A 12,564-nucleotide genomic window follows, 5' to 3' on the forward strand; every position below is an offset into this window, starting at 1 on the left:
TAAGTTCACTTCAGCTTGGGCTTCACCAGCTCATTTCCTTCAGCTTCTCTTGCTGACCATGACAGCACATGGTCTGGAGTACCCCTTTGGTCAGCTGGGGTCAGCTGTCCTGGCTGTGTCCCCTCCCAGCTGCCTGCCCACCTGCAGTCTTCTGGCTCTCAGTAGGGAAGATCCATCCCTGCAGAAATTGTGGCACATGGACCACAAATATCATCTTGGAAGGACAAGCAGACACCCCTTACCATGTCCCCCAGGATTTGTGGAGTATGAAATTATTTCTCTTTGCCTCATGCAGAACCTGTGGAGCCCCAACCAGGATTCACCAAAGCTTTCAGTTGCTGGGTGTTGTGTATCAGCCCATGTGAAGTGCTGGATACTCCTTTCCTCTGGCCACTCCAAAGCTCCTCTGTGGCACAGAGGACTGCATGGTGGGGTTTGCACATCACTGAGTTGTGGGGCACAGAACTTGGAGTGGAGCTGATGGCTCACAGGGCCGTAACATCAGGCTGCACCGAGCGGGAAAGGTGGTTGTGCTGTGCATAGGAAAGACCTTTGATGTAGGGGGATAATCAGGCACAATTAGGCACGGCTGAACCTCTGAAATGACAGCTCTACATTTCTTTTGTGTGGACCACACATAACACGACCACCAGGTATGTTGGAATCTAGTCCACGTTGATTGTTTCCTTTCCCAGGTGAAAGCAAAAATATGCAGAGATTCCAGATGCACCAGAACAGGACAAAGGCCGCACACAAACCAACTGGCATTAGCCAAGGCATCATGGTTATCATTGTCGAAGGATCAGGAACTACTAGCTGCAGTACAGTTACTCATTAATTAATTTCTTGTAAGTCTTGGATAAATCTATGAACTATTTTTCCATCCAGGCCTAGTTTAGGTTTTTTAACAGGTGAGGCAGGAGTATTACAGGATACTCATGAGGAATTGACATCACTTTTTTCAGAAAATCTTCAGTTACTGGTCTTATACCTTTCCTTGCTTCCTGAGATACTGGGTATTGTTTTAAGGAGAGGGATTGGCCTCCATCTGTTTCTATCTGCACTGGATCAGCTGACTTTAGTATCCCAACATCTTTGGAACTTTGGGTCCACCTTGTCCTCAAGATACCCTCTCATGTCCCTTCTCACGGCTGTAATCCAGCAGTTAACCCTCCCATCACATGTATCTCAACAGCTTTATCAGATAAGGTCACAATTGTCACCAGCTGGGATGGTTGACTTTGTGTCATTCCCATAGGCCACACTGGGGTTTGTAGTACTCCCCCAGTTCACGAGTGTCGTGATAATGTTTGTGTGAGGGTGTGGCAGTGCACCGTCCCAGCAAGGACCAGCCCCTCCGGCTGGTGAGCCGGCCATGTCCCGGCTGGCCAGCGTGACCAGCCCCGTCACACCCGCGTGGTGGCTGTGGTGGGGCAGGAGGTCAGACCCCGCTCAGTGAGGGGTAATGTGACTGTATCTGACCACAGATCACATTCAGTGGGGCTACAGACCGAGCCCCAACAGGGATCAGTGGAGCTGCTCCTCCTCGGAGCTGAGGGTCAGCAGACAGGGGCTCTCCTGAGGAAACTCCTCAAGGCTGAGAGCCCTCATTGCGTGAGGGATTGTGCATTCTGGGTTACCCTTCTGAAATCGTGAGAATTCTTACAGTTGGGTAGTTCCAATTCCACTTGAGAGTGCAAATCTGTATTCTAATGTTGTTGTAGCTTTCATTGGTTTATCTGGTTTATAAAATAAATCTCATTTGAATACATCCTCAATGACAGAGAGCATTGAGTAATTCCATACATCACACCTGACTCAGCACTCCTTGTCTGCCAAGCACTCCTTGTGTGCGGCCCAAATGCGGGCCCTCCTCGGACCAAGAGCAGGTGGTTTCCATTACAGCACTCTGTGGTTCACAAGAAATTTAGAAGATAACATACAGTCATTGATAGAAACTGAACAGCAGTGTGATGGAGAACAGCAACATTCTGTTGTTGGTGTAGACGTGTGCCATGTGATGCTGTAGAAGTACAAGTGTTACCTCAGAATCAGCACCTCATCTGTGCCACAAGGCAAGCGACTCCTGCTGCTGCCTGATGGTGGGACACTTTTATGGATTTAGCTCCAACAGCTGCTGTTATACAACTACTCCCACACCCAACAGGTTTTTTACTTATTGCTACTCTTGTATTGCTGATTGTTGTAATGACTGTGTATATAAGGATCTTTCTACTAACTGAAAAGCTTACTGATGTAAACTGCAAATTACAGTATCCTTAGGAAGACCCTAAAGATCACAACAGCAGGGGCATAAGGCTGTTCCTGCTATTCCCCGTTTCCTTCTTACAGTCCCTCCAGTAATGGGTATTTTATTTGTCTCCTCCCAGAGTCAGAGCACCTTTCTCCTGGGGGCTGTACCAAGCACAGCAGCGAGCACAAGCCCAGGGTGGGTGGCAGAAGCCACCAGCTGTGCAGCTCCAGGGTGGCACTGACATGACCTGCTAGACAGAGAGATATTTATATCTATCTCTACATATGGGAAGCTGTACAAATGCGTACAAATATATTATACAAATACAGGTGCACTTCCATATGGGGTTTTTTATTTATTTGCAGAACATATGGGGTGTATCAGGTGCCCAGGGAATCTGTGCCTGCCCCATCCCTGGAAGTGTCCAAGGCCAGGTTGGACAGGGTTTGGAGCAACCTGGGCTAGTGGAAGGTGTCCCTGAGCATGGCAGGGGGATGGAATGAGATGAGCTTTAAAGCCCTTTCTAACCCTGTGATTGTTCTGTGATTGGTTTTTATGATAATATAACGATTCTAGAAAAGATTGTCTAATAAGACATTAACTTAATTAGTAAAATTTAACTGCAAACAGAAAATGAAACAAGGAAAAGGCAAGCTCAGGGTTAGCCCTGACCCCGTGGGCTGCACATAACCTGCACCTGGCTGGGACTCAGGGACAGGCCCGTGGCTGACCAGGAGGTATCCACACACGGCTCCAAGCCAGCTGGTGACCAACCGCAGGTACTGGGGCAGCCTTTGGTGTTTGTGCTGTGCAAAACACAGGCATGCAGCCCACAGAAATGGAAAGCCAAAACTGAACACCAAATTTCCAGGAGCATGTGTGCAGGGGCAATAACCCCAAAGGGATTACAGGAAAAGACCTTGAGTGTTGGGAGAAAAAAGGCTGAGGGATTAGAAACAGAAAACTGGAGTCAGTATTGGGTGGGGGGTTCCCTTTGTCCACAGCTTTCACTCGAGCTTAAAACTGCTTGTGGTCACCACTTTGCAGTAGCAGCCTCTGTGTGCCATGTTTTCTTACCCTGTGACCCAAAAGGATGTGGTGGTGATGGTGTGCTGTCAAACGCAAGCCTGGCTGATCAGGTACAAGTCAACAGCACTCAGCCAGCACTCTTCCTCCAGGATTGGAACCACAGCTCTCAAAAAAAGAGCAATGTCAGACAAGACCATTGGCATTCAAAGAACAAAAAGAAAAGGTTTGTTTTGTTGTAAGGCCTTTTTACACGCTAGACATGGTCATCCATCCACTAATGGGGCTATTAATGCTGGTCTTACTAGTCACACTCTCCGAGAAGCCCTGGTGTGGTTTACACTGCAGGCAGCAGCATCTGGGATGAGATCTTATGTAAACTCGACTGAGACTGGGGAAGTAAAAATGCAGTTTTCAACTCTTTCTCTGAAAAGCTCCTTTCAAAATTCATGGCTCATTTTCAAATCTCATCTGAGACAGTTTGGTCAGGAGTCACTGGTTTCTCCCCATCCAGTGACTCGGCACTGAGAGCTGCAAGCACGGAGGCATCACCCCCTGCACCTCACCTCAGCCCCCTCACACTGCTCCCCAGCAGCACAGTGGGGGCACACTGGGGTGCCACCACCCATCGTTTCTGTGGAGTGGGCAGTGGGCACAGCTGCCAGGAAGCAGCAACCTGGTCTGGCAGCAGGGATGGGGTTTGGCCCTGGCCTCCCCAGCCAGGTGCTCTGTCCCCAGATGGACCTCTGCCCTCAGTTGCTGGGGACATGCAGCCTCTTTGCTTTGCCACTGAAGCACTTTCTCCTCTATAAAATGACTCATCACTATTTTTACCAGATTTTTTTCCATATTTCTATCAATCACATTCTCTGGAATAGCTTCTATATATTTGCCTGATAGAGTCAGTAAACTGAGTGGTCTGTAGTTCCTCAAATCCCTTTTAAAAATCAGAATGGCATTTGCCATGTCCCATTCCTCTCATATCAAGGGCATTTCATTCTGTGGTTACATAAGCAGGTAGATGACTAATGTTTGTTTAGTCTACAACACACTGAGCGAGTATGATCTAGTGCAAGTAATTTCTTCTTATGAGCAATTTGTCTCAGGATTTCTTCTACTTACCTCAGTTTGAAACAGATTTTCTGGATGATTCATTCCCCATAAAAAAAAATCTCAGCCAGGGAATAGCCTGAAGCTGCTTTGGAGTAAACAACAATGGCAGCAAGGCTTCAGCTACCTTCTCAAAAACCTTTTGGATTTTTTTCTAGGCTTGAACCTCCCTGCTTCTGGATAGTAAGCAGACAGACATGGGAGTTATCTTGACTTTGGGCCTCATAGAGAAGTTTTTCATCACACCCTTGTCCATCCCATCCTGCTCCTCCTGGGGTCTGCCTCTCCCCCTGCCCACTGCTGGCACCCAGCTGGGCAGAGAGCCCAGGAGCTTCATGCCACCCTGCCTGTCCAGAAAGACACCACTGCCCACAGCTGCTGCTTTAGAGCCCTGCGAGCCCTGTGAGGAACTGGACTTTTTCTGGACCAGGCACAAGATTTGTCACACAGGTCTCCTGTAGAGAAGCAAGTGTTGTGCTGTCTGTGCTGTGACTGAGCTTCAGGAGATGGTATCTAAGGTAGAGCCCTGTTTTATAAGCATTTCATCAGTTTCTTATCACACTGCACCATGTGTTTTCTTAGAGGATGTCTTCTATCATTCATGTTTTAATTCACTAAATATTTTACAAACATTAGCATATTTCCAGTCCAAAGCTCCATCCCAAACTACTCAGTCTCCAGGACCGTGCCTTCAGTTAAGTCTATACCCATTGACATCAATTTGCTATATATCTTACATATAATGTATATGTCATATATCATTAACATATATCATAGATAACATATCTATAATCTTAACCATTCATTTATGTACATTTATACATATAGCTTTAATTTGGATATTTTGGCTACTTCCTCAGCCTGCTCTTCTGCACCAAGATAATATCACAGGTGTCTTGCAAAGATTTTCTTCCCTTTTCCTGTAACCCTGATGGCATTGTCCCATTTAGAGCTTTTTCAGAAAATGAGATGTGAAAAAATGCATTCCATCAGTCCACATTCCACATTTTCCATCACTTCCACTGCACACCTCTACTGTGTAGCTGTACTTTCAGGCATGCTGAGCTTTCATTGCTTTAGTTTCTATTTATACTTACTAGGAAGTAAATATAGATATAGCAACTACTAAACAAGTAAATACTGATGGAAAGGCAAGGGTGTGTAAAGGCAGAAGGAACCTGATGCAGTTTGTTTTCTAGGTAGGAGGACAGGAGCCACCCCTACCTGTACAAACAGAGCCAGTGCTCCTGGCCACTGTGCCTGGAGCAGGGCCAAGCTTGGGCAGAAAGGGGGTTTTGCTGAAAAGGAGCAGAAGAGCCTTTTGTGTTTGGCTGCTGGGTGGGTGTGTGGGCCCTCCACCACAAACCCCTCAACCACAAACCAGCCCCTCAACCACAAACCAGCCTACACAAGGAGTTCTCTGCCTTGAGAGCGCTGAGCGGCCAAGCTCAGCCTGGCCCTTTTTGCACCATGAGCTGCACTGCCCCAGATTCCTCAGTAAATGGTCAACATGAAGAATGTGCAGTGACAGTGTAGAAGGTGTTTTTGACTTGCCAACGAAACAAGCAGAGTGCTCCTTTCAACTCTTCCACTTCCACGAAAGCCCCAGAAAGACACAAATGATCCATGGGCCATGATACAAAGCAATGAGGTTTGTGGAGAGCGGCTTTGCCCCCCTGCCCTCAGTGTTACCATGCTCCATCTTACGGAGAGGAGCAGCCTTTTGCAGGAGCTCTTTGAGCCAAGGCACATCGTGAGGGGAGCTTTCTGGATGTGAGCAGCCCACACTGCTTTGGAAACACAAGCCCTTGCACCGGGCCCTCTTGCACAGCTCACCTTACAGGCCTGCCATTCCCCATGCACCCCTGGGTAGCAGCTGCTCCATATCCTGGCTGGGACTGAAGGGGACAGTCACCCTGTGCTGGACAGTAGGAGAGCCCCATCCTGGCGAGGCAGAGCTGCAGGAGACCAGGCTCCAGCTGGGAGCTGCTGGGGCAGCTTTGCTCTCTGCATGAAACTGCAAAGGCCTGGGAAATCAATCCCACTGGTCCAGGAGATTTGAACAAACCTGGTGAGGCCTGTGGATGTAGGGATGGCAGAGTTAAGCTTGTGTCCCACTGTTCCCCTGACTACTGCCACAGAAGACAGAGGTGCCTGCTCGGGACCAGCCCCAGCTGTCACCTGATCCCTGCTGTCCCTCCTGGAAACAAGCCATCCATCAACCTGGATAGCCCTCAACAATCAAATGAGTCTCCTGTGGGAAAATCAAGAGAATAGGCTCCCCTCACCTTGCAGTGCAGCAGCATATATGCTGCATGCTTCTTTCTGTGCTGTCACAAGAGCTGTCAGAGGGAGAAATGTTAGATTTTGAACTCCTTGCAGACTGAGACCCGTCCCAGCAGCCTTCCAGCCCGGTTAGATGCTTTGATAGAGACTCTGTTTTGTCAAAGCTGATACTTCTGGCAAACACTCTCCTTCAGAGAGTGCTGAATGCAAATATGCAGAAAAGATGTTGGAGCATCTCTGATTGCAACGAAAAACAACAGTACTTTGGAAAATATGATGTGGATTAGGCAGAAGAGAGGCTGGCAGAGACAGACTGAATTCTAGCTGGTTTTTTCCAAATACAGCTTTCCTCTGAATGCAAACACTCCTTTTAGCTGTACTAAATGTGCACATTTAAGCAAGGGATGGGTGAGGTTTAAGTTGGCTTAAGACAGTTTTATCAATTTGTAGTGAACAATTCATTTTTCTATAAAGCTTGAAAAATAATTAATTTAATTAAAATACAATACTGTTTCAAGATTGTCTTAGTATTTTGAACTACAGACCTGGATGGAGGGAGTGGTTGTTTCATTGCCACTGCTCTCCTAGATTGACTCACATGCCAGGTGTCTGAGTGACTGCAAAAAGCATTGAGGAGCCCCAGTCCTGACTGCCTTTACAGCCAGAGAGCCATCACATCATGGTTATTGCTGCACTGGATGCTCAACACCACAGTGTAAGGTTTTGTACGTCATTGCCAGCAGCACTGCTTTTCTTCAGTGTCTGCTCTGAGAAAAATAGAAACTCACACTCTCTGGGAGAATTGCAGAAAAAAAAGGACACTTGTCAGTCAAAAGCACACGGGGAGGAGGTGGTGTTAGTTAGGGCAAATGCTGTTGCCTTTCGCAGGGTCCTGGACTGATGTTCTGCAGCACATGCCCAGATGAAATAACATAGAATCACTGAGGCTAGAAAAGTCCTCTGAGACCATCAAGTCCAATCATTAACCCAGCACTGCCAAGGCCACCACTGACCGTGTTTGAAGAGTCCATTTGGCGCAGGGGGCTCGGGTGCAACCGCAGTGCCAGCTGCAGACTCAGCTCTGCCTGAAGGGAGCCAGAGGCAAGAGGAACTGCCACCCCTGGGCATAACAGAGGGCAGGGGCACCCGTGGCCCAGACGGGTGCCTGGGCACTCAGAGACACAGCACGAGCTGAGGACTGGGGAGGAAGAGCTGAGACTTGCACACACTTGGACTGGGAGGGGAGAAAAGCCCAGGGGTCTTTTGTTGGGGGTCCCTCCTTGGAGGTACCAGCTCCAGCGTTACTGTGCCGTGAATAAATTGCTTTGTGGAACGAGACACCTGAGACTCTCCATGGGAACCCTGGTGTGACTGTGCGTGGGGTGTGCGGGGAGCCGAGCGGGACCCGCCAGTCACGGGAGCCGCCGATGCAAAGGGGCTTCAGTGCCGCGGGTAAAGTCACTGGTGGTGGGAGTGCGACTGCCAGCGAGTCCCGGGAATGGTCACACTGGGAAGTTTCCTCAACACCCAAGTGCCACATCCACACATTTTCTGAACACTTCCAGGGATGGTGACTCCAGCATTGCCCTGGGCAGGCTGTTTCAATGCCTGACCACCCTTTTAGTGAGGAAATTTTCCCTAATATCCAATTTAAACGTCTCGTGGCACAATTTGAGGCCCTTTCCTCTCGTCCTGTCACTTGTTCCCGGGGAGAAGAGCCCGACCCTCCCCGGGACGTGCTCGGGAATGATTTACCTACACACTCCTCAGCTCTGCGTCGCCTCCTCCAGCACCAGCCTTCAGCTGCTGAGGTAGAAGCGTTTCGCGGGACCACAGGGTGGCATCAGAAACCAGGGCGCGGGGTAAGTTTGGGTAGTACCTTGTCTTTAAATGTTTGGGTCAGGTCCCCATCGGGGGCGAGGCGAGAGGCGCCGGGTGTGCTACACTACCCCGTGAAGTGAGCGTTTCCACGTGGAGGCTTCTTGGAGAGCGGGAAAAGGCAGCAGGAGGCGGAGGACGGCACACGCCTTCCGCGGGGCGCAGCTCGAGGTGCCGGGCAGGCACCGAGCTTGCTGTGCCACGGGGGTGCGACCCCCGAGTGGGGACAGAGGGACAGCACCGGGGGGGTCAGCGAGCCGAGCCGAACCGCCACCAGCGGAGTGCCTGCGCTGCCTCCCTTCCCGCGTTCCCCCACGGCCGGTGGTGCCCTCCCTTCCCGCGTTCCCTCCCTGCCCGCGCTCCCTCACGGCTGGGGGGAGGGGGGCGCTCCCGCCGCACCGCCCCGTCCCGCGGGGGGCGGGGCCATGCTATCTGCCGCACCGCCCCCCGCGCAGGGCGGCCCCGCGCAGGCGCAGCGCGGGCGGTGTCGCGGCGGGCGGAGAGTGGCGGTCCCGCAGTGCAGGTGAGCCCCGGCCCGGCCCCGCGGGTCTGCCCCGGCCCCGGCCCCGGCCCCGCGCTCCTGCCCTGCCCTGCCCGGCCCCGCGGGCCCCGCGTCGGCCCCCGGGACGCGCCGCCGTCCCCGGGCAGCAGGTGCGCGCGGCGGCGGCGGGCGGGCCGGGCTGAGCGGCAGCCGCGCCCGCGGGCACCGTGTGTCCCGGCCCGCCCGGCTCCGCGGCCGCCGGGGGTCACGGCGGGGCCCCGCTGAGGGAGGCGGCGGCGGAGAGACCCGCTGCCGCCGCGCTGGGAAATGACCTCTTGTCGCTCCGCGCTCCGCCGGGGAGCGGGAGGGACGCCTCGAGAGTGCACGGGTTTATTGCGGTCCCTTCATGTAAATAGCGCTCTGCTTGCTCTCATCTGCTTGCTCTCATCTGTAGCTTTCCTTCCTGGTATTCACATCTCGAAATTCTCGTTTGTATTATTTAGCTTAGACAACGAAAACGGGGTGTTTTTCTTTATTTCGGCCCAGCCTTGTCGGAACGTGAATGGGAAAGGAATAGCTTGTAAAAAATTTGTTGACTAGAGTCATCACATTAGGTTAATGTCTCTTTTTTTTCTATTTTGTATTTAATGTGAGTCACAAGGAGCTACAATTAAGCTACAATTTAAAACATTATAGCAAAATGAGATGGTTCTGCTGTCTCAGAGCCCCTGATTATGAAGTGCTGCGCGGAACAGGGGGTGTTGCAGAGCAGGTGAGGCCGCGAGCCCTGTCCTGGCTCCCGGCAGGGGCTGGAGCCGAGGGGGTCCCGCGGAGACTGAGAGCCTGGTGTCTGCCCCGTGCTTTGGGTGCTCCCGAAAGGAGGCTGGAACCCGTGTGTAATCACAGCATGTGAATCGCTGTCAGCTTGGAGCAGGACTTGGGTGACTTTGTCACACTCGTGTTTGCTCCAGAGAATAGGAAAGATCTGGTAAGGATCAGGGGAAATTGCATCTGGGAAACCTAGAAGAGCTTTTGTGCTTGAATGCTGAGGTGATGAGAAGATGGGGGTTACAAATGGAGAAGAATGCCCCATTCCTGGAAGTGTTCTAGGCCAGGTTGGGCAGGGCTTGGAGCAACCTGGTCTAGTGGAGGGTGTCCCTGCAGGGGATTGGAAGTGGTTGAGCTTTAAGGTTCCTCCCAACCCATTCCTTGGTTCTATGAAGAATCTGCTTCTGCTGTCTGTGCCAGGCATGCTCATGATTCTCCTGTATTCAGGAGGACTTGGAGGCTTATTGCTTTAGTTTGTGACTTGCCGTACCTGTAGAAACAACAGTCTTCCAAGTTCTGGAGCCTGTCAAACCATGTTTGGCACCAGTGCACCAGTCTGTGGTGAAAAGTGAAAAGGTGATGTAAAGTCAAAGAGCTGGGTTTAAAATTAGTGTGGATGTTTTCTAGTGCAATAATTTACTTGGGCTGGGGGAGAAGAGCTTACTAGATGCCTCTCAGTGAATTGGGGGTAGATCCCTGAAGGAGCAAGAAGATTGCTAGGATTCATCTGGATTGTTGGCCACTGGACTGGGGATTGTGGAGGGAGCTCAGGACTGGCAGTGATTGTTCCAATTTCATTTATTTGTTTGGAATTTTGAAACTTAGCTTGTGTGTGGCACACAAGGCATGGAAACTTGTCTTGAGGGCAGCAGCTTGGTGTGGACTATATTTGGCTTGTATTGAGATGTTTGCAGGTGTGGAAGCGGAAATGTTACACGGTGAAAATTAAACAATGCTATACAATTAAAATTGCACAACTTCTGGAAGCAGCATTATTGGAGGCTGTAATTACATTCCTAGCTACTCATTTTGTATCTGAGGTTAAAAATTAATTGAAATGAGCAAACGTGTTTGATTTGCGTTTTCCTCGTCTCTGATCACCTTCAGAAACCCTCCAGTGCTCCTGTTTGCAGCTTATATTTCACATTGTTCATGTATGACACAGTCATCAGTGTTTTTCATTGGTAAATGTGGTGGTACATTTTTATTACGTACGACATGTATTTTGGTTCCTTAAAGATATACTGGAAAATTTTCTTGAAGATATTACTGGGATATTTTTGCTTAAACATTCCTCTGTTGTATGCTCAAGGTAAACATTATAGCAAAGTAGTAATATATAGCTATTTCAATAAGAAGCACAAATAATTACAGTCATAGTATAGTCTAAGTACAAAAATAATAAAGGAGAAAGCAATTCATCTTTAATTTTTTGGGAGTTGGTTTTCACGTGTAAGAGACTAGGGATTTTAATTTTTAATTACTTAATTGTCATTCTGACAAACAATAGCTCTATTGGATTGCCAGCACTGTTGCTTCCTGGAAAATGGTGAAGCCAAACCCTCAGTTTTGTTTCCGTAGGCAGTGCTAACACCATAACCCCCCCTGAGCAGGGTTTATCTTGTGCTCATCGTGTCAGCTGTGTCTTGGATACAAGTAAATATGTGTGTGCTACCTAAGCCCGTGCTGGGCACTGCCCAGGGCTGGCTCAGGCTATTTGTGGCTGGGATTATTAAGGCCCGGTTTAACCCACAGTGCTTCCATGAGAGCAGAGGAGGGTTTGCTGCTGTTTCCCTGTGTAATGTTGAAGACAATGTTCCTGATAGGTGTTTCAGTGCTTCTCAGTGGTCTCATTTTCACATGAATGTGGTTTGGGAGGAATAATAAAATGCTGCATTTGCTTTTCCCTGGGAATTCTCAGTGTTCTGTCCAGTCAGGTTAGTTATTAAGCAGAGCCATTCTGATTTGGTCTTGCCATGAAAAGGGCCGGGTGACTGTGCAAACCAGAGTTGATGAGAGATTTCTATAACCTCACTTGGGCTTCAGTTCTGTGCTTGTAAATTCTGAATTGTAAATGGGACTTGCTGGATTTTTAATGATCTTATTGATCTCTCACTGTTTTCTATGTGGTCATATCCCCTCGTCTTCTGTGACTGATATAGCACACTTTATTGCAGTAAACCAGTTGGTGCTGTGGGAAGCATGGAAGGAACAGCTCTGTTTTCATTTGGTTATTGTCCTTCCCAGGCTTGGATGTGTTTCTCTGTTTACAGTGAGCATAGTTCCCCAAAGAGGTGTTCCTTATTTTACATAGTGTAAAAACAGTAGAGGTTTTGAATGCAGTGTTTAATTTTGAAGTAACCTTTACTGTTCAGTCGTGTATAAACCAGATTCTCTTTTTAACTACCAAATGGATTAAAAATGTGAAACTGACACTTCCCCCCCCCCCCGCAAGAGCTGGAATTGTGACTTTTACCTGTGTGTTTGAACAGAGGAGATAGGCAATCTGCAGCTTCCTTTTCTTCTGTATTTTGGTCATGGAGCTGTGTGTTACATCTTAAACTGGCTGGCATGCTAAAGGGCTGGTCCTATTCTTGCTCTGTCTTGTACCACCTTCAGCATTTACTGGAGGTTTTCCTGATCCATTTTAGTTTGCTAAATAATCAGAGCACTAATCCAGCCCCTCTGTGTCCTCATGTCC

At 49.4% G+C, this 12,564-nt stretch overlaps 1 protein-coding gene across 3 annotated transcripts in view; it reads left to right on the forward strand.

The window, feature by feature from the left end:
* Positions 1-9,013: 9,013 nt before the first annotated feature.
* Positions 9,014-12,564, forward strand: part of NDRG3 (NDRG family member 3) — a 61,939-nt gene continuing 58,388 nt past the window's right edge. Inside the window, exon 1 of one of the 3 annotated variants that reach the window (XM_032704862.1) lies at positions 9,014-9,077. The gene's annotated coding sequence lies outside the window, so the exon portion shown is untranslated. The remainder of the gene's footprint in view (positions 9,078-12,564) is intronic. The other 2 variants (XM_032704863.1, XM_032704861.1) reach the window with 2 other exon arrangements.

The sequence above is a fragment of the Chiroxiphia lanceolata genome, chromosome 17, assembly GCF_009829145.1.
Source record: "Chiroxiphia lanceolata isolate bChiLan1 chromosome 17, bChiLan1.pri, whole genome shotgun sequence".
NCBI classification, from domain to species: Eukaryota; Metazoa; Chordata; class Aves; order Passeriformes; family Pipridae; genus Chiroxiphia; species Chiroxiphia lanceolata.